The sequence below is a fragment of the Mustela nigripes genome, chromosome 5 (genome assembly GCF_022355385.1).
Source record: "Mustela nigripes isolate SB6536 chromosome 5, MUSNIG.SB6536, whole genome shotgun sequence".
NCBI lineage: Eukaryota > Metazoa > Chordata > Mammalia > Carnivora > Mustelidae > Mustela > Mustela nigripes.
In genome coordinates this window covers 134,283,272-134,303,633 of record NC_081561.1, presented here as the reverse complement: position 1 = coordinate 134,303,633, position 20,362 = coordinate 134,283,272, and the positions used below count along the sequence as shown (strand labels likewise).

At 42.7% G+C, this 20,362-nt stretch overlaps 1 protein-coding gene across 3 annotated transcripts in view; it reads right to left on the bottom strand.

Moving 5' to 3' along the window:
* The window catches only part of PLEKHG1 (pleckstrin homology and RhoGEF domain containing G1), a 216,714-nt gene that overhangs the window by 66,318 nt on the left and 130,034 nt on the right, over window positions 1-20,362 (bottom strand). The gene's annotated exons all lie outside the window — the stretch shown is intronic.

The following is a 20,362-nucleotide window of genomic DNA, read 5'->3' as shown; positions in this document are numbered from 1 at the left end:
CCCCCATCACCCTACTTTTCTCCAACTCTATCTTTTTGGGTCTTCCTCCTCACCGGGCTAATTTCATACAGCATCATTTTTTACTGCTAAGTTTTACTCTCTGGGTCCCAAGCCAGGGAAGGAAGCAGACAGAGACAATTAGATGTGTCTATAATCCATAAGAAGGAAAATAGCAAAGAGATGTGATGTCTTGGCAAAGCTTTAAGTACCTGAAAATGAGAATTGATTCATCTCAATTATAATCACGGTACTGCTGGTATAATTTGAAACATGGTAATTAAGGAAAATTAAATAAAGCCCAAAGGATTTTGTATATGGGAAAGAAAATAAAAGATCAGTAAAATAAATTTACATTATTAGAGCATCTGAAGTTTAACGCCTCTTCACTGCTAATTACTATTACGAGTTGTATTACCTTTATATTTATCGCTAGGTACTGAGCTCACTGCCTTATATGTATTATCTCATTTAATCTGCACTACAGCCTAGGGGGTAGGTCCCATTATTAGTTCCATTTTACTGGAAGTTTGGAAAATTTCAACTGTTTCCCAAGGTCACAATGAGAATGAGTGACTGAGTTCCGTTCAAACTGGGACCAGCTGATGCGAGCCTTGGCAGGGACCCCTGCACTATTGCTCCCCAGGCTTTAGTCCTTAATGCAGTATCTTTACACCACAAGAGATGTTTGCTGTTGACTTCATCTGGGGACTCAATGTGATTTTTATTAGGTTTGAAGTAGGAGCCTTCCAAAGACAACCACTCTCCAGGATCCAGACCGTATGTGCATCACTATCCGTCCATTGACACGCCAAGCCTATCTCCTTTGCATGTTCATCAACACGTATCCCTGGGCATGATTCTCCGGCAGCCAAGCACACCAGCTTTCAACCAACTGGCCTCTGACTTCCACCGTTGCCGCACACTATACTGTCCCATTCAGGTCACAAGGTCTCCTCGTCCCCCCCCCCCCTGCCCCTCCCCCCCCACCCCCCCCCCCCCCCCCATCACTGCATTCCTCTTTAGAGGCATGACTCGGGGTAGCTCTCCCCAGAGGAACACATGCCTTTCCAAACCGGTCATGTGCAGACCTCACCAACAGATGCTCCCAGATCTCCCAGTACCACGCTACTTTTTAAGTCTCTTAAACTCTACATGATGGAGAGCCTGGACTGCGGAGCATTTAAAAGCGATAGATTTTGGCAATCGCTAGAACATGAAGAGCCATCAGAAATGAAGAGAGAACTAGCAGCTCTGCCAGCGTGGGCTTTGCCACAGGACGAGGCCAACGGATGGGAGTGGAATGTGGGTACATAGGACATGTGCAGGACACACGGAGGAAAGCAAGCTCCCTCACAGGTGCACACAGTGATTGTGGCAGGTGTTCTAGGGCTGCACCTGGGGACGTATCTCAAGGAGGGGGACTTCTGGCATGCTACTCTGCGTGACAGTCAGCCTGGATCATCATCATGGGGTTCTGACTTCCTTCCCCGAGATCTGCACATCCCCTCAGCACGCTGATGGCTGCAAAGCCTTCACTCAACATCAAAATATGGGTGCTTCGGGCAGCAAAAACATTTCCTCTTCACAAATCAAATCACCACCCACACCTCACTCAAAATTCTAGAGGACCAGAAATTATGAAATAAGGACATCGAATAATGGTCCATGAAAACAGAGAGCCAGTTTTGCCAAGGACACATTACTGGTTACTGCACGTGTAACCTGATCACATATTGGACGTAATTAACTATATGATTTATTGATGAGTTGGAACACTTTCTACCCTCTTTTTTTTTTTTTAAGATTTTATTTATTTATTTGACAGACAGAAATCACAAGTAGGTAGAGAAGCAGGTAGAGTAAGAGAGGGAAGCAGGCTCCCCGCTGAGCAGAGAGCCCGACATGGGGCTCCATCCTGGGACCCTGAGATCATGACCTGAGCCGAAGGCAGATGCTTAACCCACTGAGCCACCCAGGTGCCCCCTTTTCTATCCTCTTCTACTGGAATGAGAACTATAATATAGGTAATGTTCATAGTAGTGGATCTGTACACAGTACGTGCTGAAGGAGGGTGCACTCGAGGGAGAGGAAACAAGACCAAAGCCCAATCCCATTGGTGCAAATTTACTTGGCACTCTAACCCTGAAGCCGGGTTTCCACCAGGCCAAAAGGCTGGAGGTACCTGAGCAGTATTGAGTCGTGAGCTCAAAAAGCTGGAAGACATTAGCTCAACTTCCCATCGACTGAGTCACACAGTTTGATAATGACCCTCAAGGTCAATCTATTCTATCGGGAACGGCAACGCATGGAGCCTGTGTATGTTAAAATAAAGAGCTGAACAGGGACTGATCTCTCTATAGGCAGTTCTTCAACGCGGACGAATGTGATTAGGCTTTGGTGGCATTAGGTAATCCAAGGGCTAAATATGGAAATGCATAGGCTAAACTGTTCCATTCATTGTACCAAAAACAGTGAGGAGCCCTAAGGACACATCTCATTGGTTTTCTGGCGACACTGTAGTTGATCTCATCATGGTAGAATCTTAACCAGAAGCTCTGTATGGACACGGAAAGAGCCTGTGCTTGGAGATTTGCAGCAGAACAGAGGGTAGAATGGGGGTGCAGGTGGCCAGCATGATGGGCGCTCCCCAGAAAACCGATGTGCTCAGAGTGCTGGGCCCCCGGAATGGGGTAAATCCAGTGGTCTCCTTCTGTCCTCCTAGGGGCCCCATCTCTATTGCTGCCCACAGGGGCAACTATGGGATTTGGGGAAGACGAATTTTTCTCCTGTCCCAAATCTCAGGCACCATGTCCACGGCCATCTTGGTACTTAGAAGTAAGAAGTTGGGAGGGAGACTGACCTCCTAGGATGAAATTTCCTTAAGTGAACTGTCAAGACGTGGTGTGGAATGAATTTCTACAGCGGCCCTTTGCAATCTGAACAGAAGTGGACCACGTGCTTTCTCTTGTAATAGATGCAGTTTCCATCAGCTGCAAAGCTGCTCTCCCAAGACAGAAGATTTAGAGGAGGACAGAGCATGACATTAGCAAAAGGGGCAGCTGATTCCTCAAGAAGACCTCTGCTGGGGGGGGGGGGTAGGGGTGTCCAGATGCTAAGCATGGTGGAAAGTGCCTGGACAACAAGGGCGGGCAGCAGGGGGCCAGGAGCAGCCCCTCCGATGGTTTATTGGCTTTGCTGAGACCCCACTGCCTCAACCTCTGAGTAGGGATAACGCGACATCTGTACCTTGTCTTCATTCTGTGAGCTAAATGCCCAGACCCATCCAAAGAGCTCTGCCAGCTCTAAAGCCCAGCACAGTGTGCCCGCTTCCTCCTCAGGAGCGCAGGGAAGGAGCCAGATTGGAACCCCTTTTGGTTCAAAAGCAAATTAACTCTATCTGTACCGATAGAGTTATAATAATTATATGTTATATATATTATATATAATACATTTATAATAAATATATACATTATAATGGAATTATAATAAAAGTTTCTACCCCCTTTCATCTGCCATAGGAAGGGCGATGTCCTTACTATTGACCATCGCTTTGGGGACAGGGTCTGAAGATAGTTAGAGGAGACACATGCCTACAACGTCTCCAGGACACCCAGAAGTTTCCCAGACCCTGGCCCTCTCACTTGCTCTGTCCACCCAGACAATAAATCCTGCCTTTCCTACCTGACTTGAAGCGCCCCCACCCCCACCAATCCCTGCTTTGGCCTTGGTTTGCTCCCACCATGCCCACTATGTGCGCATCCTCACTCATCTCTCTGTGGGGCTTTGATTCCTCCAACTTTCTGGAATGAAGCCAAATTTGATGTTCTGTTTCCTGCAAACACTGCATTAATGTTCAGCACGGAGGGACGTCCTCCAAGGCCTGCACCCCTGTCTACCTTTCCAGACTCAACTTTACAACTTTCTGGTTCCCGTCCTGCTCTGACCCCCAACCCATAGGTACTCACTCCTGGTACTTCTGGAGAATGTCCCCTGTCTTTACACATTCTGTTTTTACTGCCAAGACGGCCTCTCCTACTGGCACATCCAGGCTAAGATTCTTCGCAGGAATCCTTCTGGATCCTTCCCACCCCTTGAGGGTCAGGTGCAACTGGGAGCGTTTGCATTTATAATTCCATGAGAAGGGAGGCCAGAGTCAGCAACACACACAGCTCTGCAGGAATGCCTTTGTAGCTCCAGCTCACCCTCAAAACTGACGCCCACAATCTGCAGGTGTTACCCTTAGCTTTCCCAGCTCGAACGGTCTGCAGAACGAGGGCAGTCAGTTCCTGCCTCGGGAGTCTGTCTGTTAACTTCCAAAAGCCCAGCCAGGAAGGAAAGGGTTAAGGAGCCAAGGATGCTCTTAAACTCCCTAAGGCTGAAGTTGTATTGAATTGTAACCCAAGCCCGCATTCCTCTCCAGCTCCCTCCACTCCCTTTGTTGTCCCCCAGACTGAGATTTTTACCACCAACCTCTTGAAGATGCATTTCATTTTCAACTGGCTTCCCACCCACTTAGCACAAGAAAAGAAAACGCTCCCCTAATCCAAAGTAGATTAACTCACACCCTTTGCTCTACCTACATTTGCATTTGGAACGCCACTTCAGAGGTCGCAAAGGGACCCCTGGGTTGCATGATTTATCCCCGGCTTTCTGGAAAACTGGAGGAAAGCTGTGTCTTTTCAGCAGATCTGTGTTTGCAGGCTGCAGCGCTGGCCCTCTCTGCCGAGGCCCCTCCAGGCTCATCTCCCACTTGAAGCTTCTGAAAGGTTAACAGCATAACCTGAAGCCCCATTAGGAAACTGAAGGAACTCTTGTGACATTTCTCTTTAAGCCAAAGAGAAAAAAAAGGTTTATTTCAGAAGAAAATATTTTAAAGTGCGGTTTCAAGGAATGGTTTGTTCTGCCTCCTCCCAAGACAGACACACACACACACACACACACCCCACACACACCATAATGTCCTTTAGGCAGCTTGCAGAGAAAATTGAGCAGTAATTTTGCCTCAATAGGATTTTGATTTTGCCATTTGCCATTTGCAACCACAGATGTAGGCTGCAGCCTCTCTCCTTCCGGGGCCTGCGTTAGGGTAGAAGGGTGTCAGTGATTCATTATGGCTTCTTTCCTATTAGTTTAACAAAATGAAAGAATCTTAACATTTAGAGCAAGCGTTCCATTTCCCTTGGGGGGGGGACAGAGGCTTACCACTTCTCATCACACCTTTATTATTTGCTTAATACTTCCCCTTGCAGAGCAAGGCTGATTCTCACTTTTCAGGAAGCGTCATCTCACTTTTGTTAATGGATCGGTTGTTGTAGGAGAATCTTTTCTAGGTGTGAAAAGTTCATTGTAGTTAATGAAATTCGGATTCCCGCTACAGCATGGCGAACCTCAGTAGCATTAGGCTGAGTGAAATAAGTGAGACACAGAAGGACACAAATTGTTGGATTTGGGCAAATTCATAGTCAGAAACAGACCGGAGGTTGCCAACGACTGGGGGAAGTGGAACACTGGAAGTCATCATTTAATGGGTACGGAATTCTGTTTGGAATGCTAGGAGAGTTCTAGAAAGGAGTGGTGGTGATGGCTGCCAACATTGTGAATGTGCTTAGTTCCATGGAACTGTACACTTAGAAATGGTTAAAATGGTATATTTGATGCAATGTATATTTTTACTAGAGCAGAAGAGGCTGAAAAAGTCAATTATTGTAATTAGAAAATCACTTTGTTTATGAAGGCCAGGCAGCCGATGGTAGATTTTAGATGCTCTCCCAAACACAAGGGAAGTTTCCTCTTGCTTTTCTGGAACATTGGTAAGGACTTCGATTATGCTCTAAGCCCTAATTCCCAAGTGAAATTCACCAGGGGGACCAAGGTGAGTTCTAGATGGCCTTACATTAGTTGATCTACTAAGGAGTTCCTTCCTCTGGCTCCTTCGTGCTGTCAGCATCCCCCCCCCACCTCGCCCCTTGCTGTGGGTGAGGAAACCAAATAATTAAGCTTATTTTAAACATGTAGGGTAAGCAGGCTCTTAGTGAGAGCTGGGGGCTTCTCCTGGGGTAAAGACATAGGAGTTACTGTTTGGTGTTTGAAATAATCTATTTGGGCTGCTCAAAGGACTTGCTTCTTTCCTGGTTACATTCTTGAGGGCTAAGGCCGGAGGAGATGAGATCTCCAGTCATCTTCAGATTTCAGCTTTTTGAATTCAACTCATTTATAGAGGATGAAGCTGAGGTCAGAGTGATGGGTGGCCCATAGGCACACAGCTCTGGGACCAGGGCCCAGGCCAACCCTCTGTCCCTTAAATCAATCTCGGCTTGACCTAGCTCAAATCAAGATTCTGAAAATAATTTCCTTCCATTGTTGTGACCCTTTCTACTGGAGATGAATTCCAACCACATGTAGGTGCTCCAGGTAAACTCCAAACTATGATGAGACAGAACCTATCCTTTCTTGAACAGCACAGTTAAAACAATTTTCAGAAATAATAACATACATTAACAAACACCACTGATGATACTTTAAAACCTACCAGAAATTCCTGGCCTTTGCAAATAATGCCAATTTTATATTTCTAATCCTATAATAGCAACTCTCATTTGAGGGCTTACTGTGTGCCTAGCATTGTGCTTAGCACTTTGCGGGGCGGGGGAAGCCTTATATATTTTCATAATGATCCTATTATTTCCATTTTAAGGTGAAAATGTAGAGACGTAGGTAAGTCCAGTAACTCGTCCAAGATGACACAGGAAAATGGCAGAGTTAGGATGTGGGTTCAAGTCTCACAGATTTTAGCTTTCCCTCATTTGTTGTATTTTGCAGGGGGTGGGGGCGGTAATTTATGGTGTCTTTAAATGTCGGTTGTTTGCTTTATAACAATGGGAAAGAAAGAATTCCCTTTAGGACTGTAGACCGCAGCATCAATTCCTTTTTAGAATCTGGAGAGCTTCAGAAAGACAGACGTTGCCCCCAGAGAAGTGGATCTCACTAGCCCACGGGGTGGCTTGGGACAAGACAGGTAACTGCCCCCCAGGGGGTCCTCAGGGCAGCCTCTGCTTTAGAAAAACCCCGATATTTTAGCCGCTCTTCCTAACCAGATTGCTGAAGTGATAGCTTTTAATTGCTCAAATAATAGCCCCTTTGAACCTGTTTATGAGGTTTCCTATCCTTGGTACAAATCTAGCCGATGACCTCTTAATTGCGCGTTCCTCATAAAGACTCTTCTTTCCACTTTACTTTTTCCTATTTTTGAAGTAGGAGTTTTCTTCTAGTGGCTCTTCTTAATAAAACTGGCTTTTGAGGAGTCTCGCTAAGTTTGAATAATAAGTAAATTTGTACACTGAATCAGTAGTCTTCTTTACCTTATACTTTAAAAAAAATTAGGACGCAAACTTCAATCCTGATTTTACTTCAGAACAGGAGTTGGCCAAAAAGGATCCCAGAGTACCAGCCGGACGATTAGCATCAGGGGACCAGCCCAGACATGCTCTTGGGGCTGCAGGAGACCTTCCAAAGCTCCCCGCCACCTGCTCGGGGGGAAAATGGGCCGTTTCACCCCTTGCATTAGACTTGTCCCAAGAAGTTGCTAAGGAGGGGGCTCTAACTGTTGCCACTTGTGCCTCAGCTCTGTGGTGGCTAGACACGGAAGAGGCTGGCTCCTTTCTTCACACGTGCCCATGTTGATTTTATGCCCATCAGTGGCCAAGATATAGAAAACTGGGGAATTTCCTATCCTAAAGCAACAGGTCTCTAGGAAATGTCATTAACAAGCACGTGTGAGAACTCTCCTTCGCTGGTCTGTAAGGGGACACTCGCTAAATCTTATGTTTTCCAGTTTTTTCTAACTGAAATGGCCAGGAGACAGGACCTGGGTACGGTTGTGGCGCTGCCCATACTTAGCCTCAGGGTCTCGGTTTGAGTGGCTATCAGCTGTGGGGCGCTTGGGCATTTTATGGGCTTTACCTCATTTAATCCTCACTCGTCCTAAGAAGTATCCAGTATCTCTTTCTTTTCAAGATGCAGAAACTGTGGGCTTACAGAAGTTTAGTAAGTGCTTAAGATCAAAGGTAGTGACAGCTAGGATTTGCATCTCCCTGGGGAAATCACTTGGTTCTCCAAATCTCTATTTCCTCACCCATAAAAATGACTGGGTAGAACGAACTCATTCCTTCAGCAGCTAGTTAGGGAGGGTCCATGGAGGGTCAGATACAGTGCTGGGAGGAGAGGAAAAGAAAGGGAGCAAAACATCCCAACACACCCCACCTCTTGCAGAATCGGTGGTCAGTTAGAGCACCAATTTCCTGGTTCTGTGATTTGCTGTGATTGCACTTAATATAAATCCTACACAACCAAAAACAGTCTAAGTGTCCATCAACAGATGAATGGATAAAGAAAATGTGGTCTAGACAGACACCGAATATTACGTAACCTTAGGTCCTTTATTCTTAACTAGGAATAAAATTCTGCTGCAGACTGTATAGTATGGATAGACCAAGAAGACATGAGCTAAATGAGATAAGGCAATCACAAAGGGACAGATGCTGTATGACTCCACTTACATGGGGTACCTAGAGTAGTCTAATTCAGAGGTAGAAAATGGAATGGCGTTTGTGGAGGCTGAGGGAGGATGGGATGGGGAGTTACTGTTCAATGGGTACACAGTCTGGGTTGGCAGAGAAGTTCTAGACAAGGATCGTAGGGATGCTTGCACAGCCATGTAAAGGTACCCAGTGCCACTGAACTGTCCACTTGAAACGGTAAATTTTAGGTATATCTTTTGATAAATTTTGATAAATGATAAATTTTATATATATCTTACCACAATTTAAAAAAGAGATAAAAAAAAATTCTAAGCAAGCTACTATACAGAGCAACCCTACACCCCTTAAGCGGCACAGTAATCTTGGTAGACAAAGGAGAAACCAAAGACGTGAATGATGGGAAAACAGTGAACTACTACGCTGTGCTGGGCTGACAAGTCGTGCATCGGCCCGAGCTACCTTTTCCTCTTCTAGGTGTTAAAGAGCAGGGTTGTACTTGGCTTTATGCTTATCATATAATCTGGGTAAATCCATCTATGTGATGAGTCTCACAAGGTGCAAACATCTCTGGGAGATATTTCTGGCCCTGGGAAACTTCTTCCAACTGAAGGTTGGTTTGTTTAGAGCATAATTTCCTGAATTCTGTAATTTTCTACCCACTCAGTCTAATTGAATATTCAAGATGGCACACATCCAAAAGGCAGCATGATTCTAACCCAACTGAACAGGACCTGTTTTAGCAAATCTTCAATAGAATTTTGCCCACGGGCGGTCTTTGAAATATACGAGCAGTTCTTTCAGGAGACCAGTAATAATGGCTACTCAATCACTTGAGTTAATTCAAGTTTCTGAAATGCCTTTTTATTAAAAATCAAAATGTTGCCTCAAAAGAAAAGCCTAATAGAACGGGAAGGACCTTTTTGATTGCTGGTATTTCTAGAAGTGCTTGATCATGTGAAAAAAATGAATGTACTCAGGTCTGTGTAAAGGATAATTTCTGTTTTCTTCCCCCCACCCCCAACTGCATGATGAGGCTATACTTTCCTTTAATACGTTGTCTAACTGAATGGGCCAGCGTAGGTAGAAAATCGCATTCCAATTTTAACATCAGAAACACACTAACATTTACCCCTTAGATTTAAGGTGTACGAAGAGTTTCATAGACCAAGAAAATGTATCGTCTGTGTAAGAACGTTCGGCCACATCGGCACATCCTTTCAGTAAAAGTTCCTACAACTACTTGTGTTTATAAGTAATCATATTTGTTGGTTTGAGATTAGGGTAAACAAGAAGTCCACTGGTTAGTTTCCAGAAACATGAATGCACTGTCCAACTGCTAAGTGAATTTGAAATTCTTCCAAACCATTTTTTCTTAGAAGGTGGAACTGAAAAGGTCCTTAAGGATATTTGTCATAGTCTTTATTAGTCTCATTAAAGACAAATGAAAGGCCATAGTTTTTGACAGCAGGAATACTGTTCTTCAATCTTACACTCTGAGCAAAGATCGGGGGAGGTCGGTGGGGAGACTTACTTGACCTAGTAAATCAGAGTGAGGTCATAGTACTTCAAAGAGTAAGTACAGTCAGTTCTGCTATAACGTTTGTTTTGAAAATATTAATTTGTTCCCAACGTGATTAATACAAAGGAAAATATATATATATATTTTAGATTTTCTTTGTTGGAGAGAGAGAGTGTTGAAGCAGGGGGAGCAGCAGGCAGAGGGAGAAGCAGGCTCCCCTTCTGAGCAAAGAGCCTGACGTAGGACTCCATCCCAGGACCCTGGGATCATGAGCTGAGGGCAGATGCTTAACGGACTGAAGCACCCAGGCATCCAGCAAAGGAACAATTTGCACTTAATTCAAATTTCCTAACTTTGCCTTTGCTTATGCAGGATTTCATCCAAGAGAAACACTAGGTGAATGCAAAAAATGCCCCCAGTTCCGGGGCACCACACAAGAATACAGAAACGCTCACACTCAACCCAAACCAGCCTCCAAGTGAACTCAGTCCACCTGTGCTGGCTTCGTGTGCCACGCCCCTCCACGTCAGGTAACCTCACTTCAAAGTAACTCCTAAATGGCAACCCTCTGGATGGTTTCCTCTCTCTCTATTTCTCTTTGCTCTTAGTCTACCTTGTATTTTCCGTAGTCTCTGTTTTTTTCCCCTCTACTGCTCTTTTTTCTCACTCTTTCCCACTCATTCCCTCTCATACTTGTCTTCTCTTACAGAGGGGGGTGGGTGTGGCAACCAGGGGGCTTCCACTAGCAACTTCAAGGTCAACTGTCATGTCTACATACAAGGTACGTATTTCTTAACCATTTCACAGGTCTAAAACAGTCTCCCTCTTCCCCTCAGAGTCCTATCTTTTTTAATGTATCACAGATGATGTTTTTGAATGTTGTTCTCAAAACTCATTTTTCCTACCTTGTTCCCCACCCTCACATGATTTTTAGGAACACACATGTCACATGTCACCTTATAGCGGAACCACCTGTAGGCACTTTCACACGTATATAGCTCTTCCCTCTCTCGGGTCTTTGATATTTGATATAGGCATTAAAACAATCCCCATCTATAATCTGTTCTCAAATTATAAACTCTGGTAACCCAGTAAAAATACACTACAAAACCTGACTCAAGGAACTCAAGGGTGACCTTTCCATTATCTGAGGTTCAGCATTTCTCAGGAAGACAAGGAGGACCATGGCTGCACCCATAATTATAATAACAATTGGTGATCATTACGCAATTGCTAAAGAGTAATTTGAAAACCTTACCCCAGGTGAAGGTTAACAATATAAACAGACCACTGTTTGTCAATGCTAAATTTATTTTCTCTAAGGGCACCTCCAGGAAGATGCAAATTGATTTCAACTTCTTACAGAAAAGCATCCAGAATAAGGTCAGTTGGTTTGGGGTGTACTAAGCTAAGGATGTATAAAAAACAATTCTCACGGTTTGGTCTTTCAGGGCTTGTTTTTTGGTCAAATACCCATAATTCTCATTTTGGCTTCTCAGGATGACTAAGAAATGCGTTTTAAAGAAGGACAGGGCCATAAAAAGGAGGGCATTCAGTTTTCGTATAAACTTTATCAGTCTGGCCATAAACTTGCAGATGGACCCCAAGCATCCTTCTGTTACGGTTAATGGCTTCAGTCCGTCATCCTCTTCGACTGCCTTCTGCTAGCAGGATAAGCATCAACCCTGCTTTGGAACCATCGCTAGAGCCAGCAGCCCTGTTTTTAAACTGGAATCCTACCTACGGTGTTCAATAATTCCGCAGAGCCCCATGGGCTGATTATGTGGATGGGAATGAGTAGAATGATGGGAGAAAGGATAAAGGAAAAGCAGGTGATGAAGATACGTGAGAAGGAAGAGAGGAGCAAAGAAGACACATTGGTCTGAGTCTGTTCCAAGACCGAAATGGAGGAGTCATTGAAAACGTTCTGTAACATCACTCGGCAGAGGGAGTCGTCATCATCTCAGCAGTAAGCATCACCAACATCGTTCTTGCTTTCTTCCTTGTTCATTTTTATTTTTAGTGATGGTCCGCGGGGTGTGGGGGGTAACCACAGAGTGTAGTTTCACAACGAGAATGTTTTCGTTCTATACAATGTGTTGTTGAGATTTCCAGTTGTTCCCCAAATCTTCCCGCCTTCTTTGGGCGCACAGCTAGACTCCATCTGTAGCTCATCATGGCCAGCCGAGAAGAGTCTCACTTGGGGAAGAGGTCAGGGGGGTGAGCCCGTCCTGTGCCCGTCTTAGAAACCTCTCCCATGCATGTCTCCCTGTCTCCTTGTGCTTCTAGCTAAACAAGATGGGGTAGGCTACAGCAATCCTGAAGATGACAGAGCCTTGTCAGCTGGGGTCCTTGAATGAGTGCATGTAGGAACGCCACTCCCACCAAGCTGCACACCCATGCATGACCGTTCCAGAAGAAAGAAATATACTTCTGTTCTATTAAGCCACTACATTGGGGAGTTTCTCTTTGTGACTGTGGCTTAGCCTATCCTTACAGACATGGAAGATATGTTCCAAATCTGTAGAGAAGAGGTTCTCAGCCAGAGGGCATTCTGTCCCTCAGAGGATGTTTGGCAACATCTCGAGACACTTTTAGTTGCTAGAAAAGGAGACACCCTTGGTGGGTAGAGGCCAGGTTTGCTGGGAAGCACCCTACAATGCTCATGACTGTCCCCCACACCAAGAATCATCCAATCCAAAATATCTGTGGTGCTCCTGTTGCAAAACTCTGCTCCAGAGAGAGTGAGTAGAGGACAAAAACTTTGAACCTTTTGCTAGATTCTAAGAGAAGGTTTACAATAATAGTGTAGACTACTGGTAAAAGGAAAGGGCTCTGGAAAGAGACTCAAGTTTCAGTTCCAGTTCTACCACTATGTGGCCTTGGACAGCTTACTTAACTTTTTGTACACTCAATATTCTTGTGCTAAAATAGGAAATTTATAATAATATCCATATGAGTGGGCCGTGAGTGAGGATGGGGCTCAAGCCGGTGCCTAATATATGTATGGTAAGCCCGCAAATATTAATTGCTTTTAATGTTTATTTCTTAATATTTTTGTTGTTATCAAGGTGCATATTTAGGAAATTTAGAAGTGTCTGGTACATAGTGTGTTCACAGCTGTTGGGAACCAGTGAGACAGTAGAAACGGTCACAAAGTCCAAGGCTGTCTCATCGATGTCGTCACTGTCTACATGTGCTCAGGAGAATCTGAACAATATAGGTATCTTAAATAATGTTCCTAAGTTTTCACTGAAGATCTAACCATAATGATTTGGAGAGAATCTTAAACCAGCAGTGTCATTATGCACACACGTACTCTTGTGAAGAGCCAACACCTACTTTTCTAGGCTACTTTTATGTATCAACTCTGCCAACTTCTACTCTCTTTGCTGTCACTAAATGCTGTCCTTGGCCTTGAACATTTGCATTGTTAATACCTTCTGATGGATTGCAAATAAATGCAACATTCAACATGGGCCACATCATCAGGACTGGAAAAAAAATGAAAACCCAGATCTCTGCCCTCCCTCCCACGTTACATTATAATGGGTAGAAAAGATGAACACTCAGAACCACTGTGTTGAAACTGAAGAAGACATAAATAAATGGAAAAATAGTCTGTGCTCCTGGGTTGCAAGAATTAATATTGTTAAAATGTCTGTACTATCCAACACGATCTATAGATTCACTGCAATCCCTATCAAAATTCCAATGGCATTTTTCATAGGACTAGAACAAATAATTCTAAAATTTGTATGGAACCACAAAGGACCTAAATAACCAAAGCAGTCTTGAAAAAGGAAAAAAAAATAATAATAAGTAAAAGCCAGAGGTATCATAGTGCCTTATTTCAAACTATAATACAAAATACAAAATAATACAAAAGCTATACTAATCAAAAATAGAGTACTGACATCAAAGCAATCACATAGATCCATGAAACAGAATGGAAAGCCCAGAAATAAACCCATGTATATATATTGTTCATTAATTTACAAAAGAAGAAAGAAGAATATATAATGGGGAAAAGATAGTCTCTCCAATAAACAATGTCAGAAACACTGGACAACCATATGCAAAAGAATGAAAATGGACTACTTTCCTATACCATAGACAAAATCTAATTCAAAGTGAATTAAAGATTTGAATGTAAGACCTGAAACCACAAAACTGCTAGAAGAAAATGTAAGTGGTAAGCTCCTCAACATCAGTCTTAGTGATTTTTTTTTTTTTTTTTTTTTTTGCATCTGTCTCCTCAGATAAGGGTGACACAAGCAAAAATTAACAAATGGGACTACATCAAACTAAAAAGTGTCTGCAAAGCAAAGAAAACCACTAATAACATGAAAAAGGCAATGTACTGAATGGGAAAAATATTTACACATCATATATCCAATAAGAGGTTAATATCTAAGCTATATAAAGAACACATATAACTCGGTAACACAAAACCAAACAATCTGATTAAACATGGGCAGATGATCTGAATAGATACTTTTCAAAAAAGACACCCAGTCAGCCAATAGGCACATGAAAAGATGCTCAGCATCACTCATCATCAGGGACACGTAAATCAAAACCACAAGGAGATATTATCTCCCATTATCAAAAGACAAGAAACAACAAGTCTTGGCAAAGACGTGGATAAAAGGGAACCCCACACACAGTGGGAGGGCAGCTTGGTGCAGCCACTGCAGAAAACAGTATGGAGTTGCCTCAAAAAATTTAAAATCGAGCTACCATATGATCCCCCAATTTTACTTCTTGGTATTTGTCCAAAGAAAATGAAAACACTAATTTGAAAAGCTATCTGCACCGTTTTCATTGCAGGATTGTCTATAATAGATATGAATATGAAGATATGGAAACGACCTAACAGCTATGGATAAATGGGCAGATAAAGACGGGGTGTATGCATACAACGGAATACTACTCAGCCACAGAAAAGAACGAGATTGTGCCATTTGTGGACCTGGAGGACATGACGCTAAGTGAAATAAGTCAGTCAGAGAAAGGCAAATACTGTAGGATTTGACTTTTATAAGCAGACTTTAAGAAAAAAAACAGACAAAACCAAATGGAACCAAGATACACAGGTACAGAGAACAGAGTGGTGGTTGCCAGAGGGAATGAGGGTTGGGGGTGGGGCATGACATAGGTGAAGGGGATTAAGAGGTACAAACTTATAGTTCTAAAATAAATAAGTTATGAGGATGTAATGTACAGCACAAGAATTACAGTCAGGAATATTGTATTAACTTTGTATGATGACAGATGGTAAATGGGCTTATTGTGATCACTTCGCAATGTCTATAAATGTCAAATCACCACATTGTACACATGAAACTAACAGGATATTGTATGTCAGTTATGCTTCAGTAAAAACAAACAAAAAGAGAAGTGGAAAGAAATCTCCATGTTTCTACCTTCTTTTGTCATGGAGGTGGAGGGAGAAGAGAATGAGGTAGGACAGGGAAGAAGGGAACTCGATGACAACAACAATAATAAAGAGGTCTGGACATGCATAGCCGGAGTGAGATTGCGGGGATTAAGTACAGCGATTAGATGTGCTATTTAAGGAATAGCTCCAACACAAGCAGAAAACTATTTAACAGGTTTGCTTCTAAATTATCATAGATCTTAAATGGTTTTAAGAAAGATTTCATTCACCCATTATGATAAAAGCCCTTAGAGGGAAAAAACAAATAGAGACATTCAAATAAAAGTACTCAAATGCCACGTAAAAGAAAAAGTACATTAAATTGTGCCAAATCCCACAGTGTAAGTTCTTTATGAAATCCACCCACATAACAAGCCTTCATTAAAAACAATTCCTGCCAAGTCCTACACTCCCGCATTGAACACATATTTCCCCCAGTATTCAAAAAACTCTGCATGACCTCATAAAAAGTGTCAGTAAATAATCGTTATTTAAACTGGAGGGAAAGTATTGAATGAGGACATCTGCGAATAAGAAGGTAGTAAAAGCCACGACAGTTCACCTCTTCTCAACAGCCTTCTCCCTTGGTTCAAGACCTTTCTTCTCTTCTCCAGGGTCCTAAGCAGTTAGTTATGGCTGGTCCAGGGAGTTCCCATAGAGAATCCTATTTTCACGGCTAAAGGAAGAGAGTGGCAGAGACATGAACTGCTCCCTTTCCACACCAAACAGTCTTGTTTCTCCAAGGGGTCCAAAGAAAGCCAGACTTCTCAGAAAACCACATCCAAATCCACAGCAGTGTCCTAGAGGGCGGGGTGGCCCTGGACAAAAGCCTACTCAGATTCCATTCTATCTGAGTCTCAGTCTCTAGCTAAGTCTCTAGACAGAGAAAATGGTGGACAGGCCCTCCAGACTACTCAGGCCTGGTCACGAGGTTTCTTTCCTCCCCCCTGCAGATTTGAGAGAAGGCTTGCTTCCCAAGTGTAAAAAGGTTATTCTTCTAACTGAGACGTGGTGCTTCCAGTACCAAGAGCGACCTCTTCTCGAAGCCACGGCAATGGGGCAGAACAGCTTTCAGTGCGTTCCACATCACCAAGTGTGTGAAAAGCATCCTTCTTTTCTTCCACCTGCCCTGACACTGTGTACACTATCACACACTAAACAAAGAGTCCCTGTAGACTGGTAAACACAAGAGCTGGGGGGTCGGAGATCAACATTCTAATCCTTGTTCAGCTACGGCTTCTGGACAATGCTGAATGCTCTCGACAATGCTATGCCTAAGGTTTTGGCTCTTTAGAAGTTTTAAACATGAGGGCTGGGATACTCACTTCTCAGCTTTTTAATACAGTGTGTGGACGAAGGTGCTTGAAAAGAATTTTAGCTCTCTAGACGATGATAGGAAAAAACAAACTCATGATACGCTGAGTGTTTTATCCACTTTTTTCTACTAAATACGTATGTCCTCAGTGTTCCAAGAGATGATTTAATGGAGCATTTCTTACAGTTCAAAGATGCTATTTTGCAGTAGGGAATTAACTTCTAATTGTACAGCATTATATAGCATTATGGACTATTTAAAAACTTTCCTAAAAGGCTAAAACAGGCCATAAAGGATATCTGGGGCCAAATCTTATGAGGCTTTCAAAGGCTCTTTTTATAGATCATTTAGGAAGATTCAAGAAACCCCCTCTACCCATGAGAGTCCCCACTCAGTCATTGTAAGGTTCCATTAAACATGAAAGAGATCTTATTTTCTACTTTGCAACCACGGATTTCTGTCTCTTCACAAACTGTCTCATTGGCTATTTTACTTTTAACTTTTAAAACTTGCTTTCTTATTTATTACCTCATTTTATCTGTGAATGCTATTAGGAGCCACACATAGAAATGGAAATAACAGGTCCATAGTTCCTTTGAGAAGGGGTGGGATAGTCAAGATCTCACCTCTCTTTCCCTCTTCCTCTCTCTCTCTCAAATGTCAAGACTACAAAATTAGATGACTAGCAGTTCGGGCCAAGAAGCAGAGGATGGAGTAGCCATAGCAGGGAGGGAGGAGCAGAGGGTTCATAACAAAGGCTCTGGGGAAGAGAAATAAATATTTCTTAAATAAATATAAGAATAATATTTTTTTAATGTTCAGGAAATAGGAAAGGAAAAAGACCTATATATTTGGGATTAATACAATCTCTCTACATATGGGATAAAAAGCAGATAACCTTTGTAGGTGTAACCAACATCTGGGGATTCTTTTGTCTAAATAAGGTTGGAAGGAGCTCTTCTCCAAAAGCAGTTATTTTGGGACCATGTTGAACAGGTCAAAGCACATGGTATTAATACCTCTCTCTCTCTCTCTTTTTTAATAAAAGATTTTATTTTTTATTTTTATTTTTAAACTTTTTAAAGATTTTATTTTTAAGCAATTTCTACACCCATTGTGGGGCTCGAACTCACAACCCCGAGATCAAGAGTTGCATGCTCTATGGACCGAGCCAGCTAGACACTCCTGTGTAAATGTCTCTTAAATTCTATGTATATATCAGTGATCTTTCACAAAAGTGTTTCCATTTATAAACCCTACACACAATTCTAAACCTGACCTGTGGAGATGATGTATGAACATGATACAAGGATAAAATGCGTTACTTACAGGGGAAATCGATTAAGTTGAAGATGGCAGTCAAGGCCGTTGGTTAGATGGGATTCAGTTAGGCAGTGAGCAGAAAATCAGAAATGTGCTCCTGCTTGGATGAAACGGGACTTACCAGTATCTCCATAAATGCCTAGATTTTTTTTTTTTTCCCCTCAGAAATAATTCTTGCTGACAAGGAGCCGACTAACAAGTTCCACCCCTTAGGTGTGGTGAGAACCTGTATTAGCAGGTTTGCTACCGAGCAGCTCTCTTCCCATGTTAAAATTCTGCATTTGAAAAAACTGAGGATCGGAGAGAAGTCAACTACAGAACTCTAAAAATAAGAAACGGATGGAGGAAAATACATTTGAATGGCATGGAGACTTTGTATTTTAAAAGAATACTGATTTTCACAGTCTTCATCAGGTAGAGTTGTTGCATGTGGAAAAATAATTGGTTGTTCTTCATCAAGGGAAGAACTAGATAAAAGGAGTCTAAGTGTTCTGTGAAAACTGTGCTCTGGGGGAACAGGGGTGGCCCCATACTAAAAGTATGTGTGGAAAATCCTGTGACAACTAATCCCTCATCTGAAGAGTCTGGCATTTTCGAGGTGGAGATGGTAAAAAAGTCAAAGCATTCTGGTGAATTCTGGAACCCAGCGGCATTTACTTCGACCTACATGGGTGCTGGCAGGACGTTTGGGACTTGTGTCCCCTGAGTCCCCTGAGTACTCTTCCTTCTAACACCTTCACCTTTCCTCTCCCTAATGATGTGTCACCTCGGATTTTCAGTGGATTCATTGGAAATAATCCAGCTACACTCAAAACAGTAATGCTGGGATCCCCGGGTTAAATTTGTTTCCTAATGAAATCGCTTGCTGTAGTGCGCTGACTAACCTGCTTATTTCTGTGAAAGACTTCGGGTAAAACACGGCATAGCTGAAGGGCGGCCCCTCTCAACCGGCCCGTTCGGAGGAGGCTGGTGATGAGGCTATGAACATCTGGTAGTAACAGGCACTAATTGCTTACTGTGGGCCACATCCTGTTCTAAGAGCTTTTCATGGATTTTTAAATTCTCACACGAGTCCTATGAGGTGGCTATTTATTAGTCTCATTTTAGAGTTATGAAACACAATTCATAGCCTCAAACTCTGGCCCCTGGGTCAAACCTAGCCCTCAAATTTTACTGGAAAATGCGTACCCATTCATTGACGTAGTGTCTGTGGCTGCCTTAGAGCTCCAACAGCAGACCTGAGCAGTTATAAGGGAGACCTTCGGGCCCCGAAACCCTAACATTTACTTTTGCACTCTTTCTAGAAAAAGTCCACCAACCCCCAGTGTGAAGTACAGTTAATTCACTGATCATGGGGAAAAAAAAAAAGCAAGAACATCTGGGCAGCTTGGAATAGAACTTCTACTCAAACTTTCTTAGCAAAAAATATCCTGTCTTTATCGGTCCCCTTTTGTTCAGATCTTACCCGTTTCCTCTCACCAAAGTTGATCACCCAGCCGCAGAAAACAACAGGGCTCACAGAGTATGAATTCAGTAATTTACTGTTTCTCTCTCAGAATGGTGAACTTTGATAGGTGGAGAGATTTCCAGGAAAGAAAAGAGAAAGAAGAGCCCAAAGAGAGCTTTGACAGGCATGAATTTCGTGAGAGGCTGCAACATTTTTGGCAGTTTCACAGGTATTTCTTCGCAAGTACAAATGACATCATTGTTGAAATTAAAAAGAAAATTGGCCTTCTGTATTCTACATTTGGAATCACATATTGTTTTGGTTGAGCATCAATTGATTTTTCTATTTTTACCGGGAAGTTATGTCATAACTAACTATTTTTAGTAGACAGGGTCTGGTTCTGTCATTTATGGAACTCAACACACAATTATGCCTCAGAATCTTTTTTCTAAAGCTCTAAGAATGCATGTATTTGGTGCAGAATGTGCTCATCAGCAAATAGTCCACTCTACTCTGAAGCATTTTAGATTAAAAGTCTGACCCAGGAAGTGGACACTAACAACTCAAAGAACTTGGTATAGTCCCAGGCGGCAACATGGGTCCAGCTTTATAATATGTAAATCTGCCTTTGAAATATTCATATTTTTCATCATTCCTTGAGAATGCGTTAACATCTGAGGTGCGCTGGTAATTTTTACTTCATCCTTAAAAACCTATCGATAACTCAAAGTCAATTCATAACTCAATTTCCAGAGTACGTGTTCAGGCCCATCAGCCG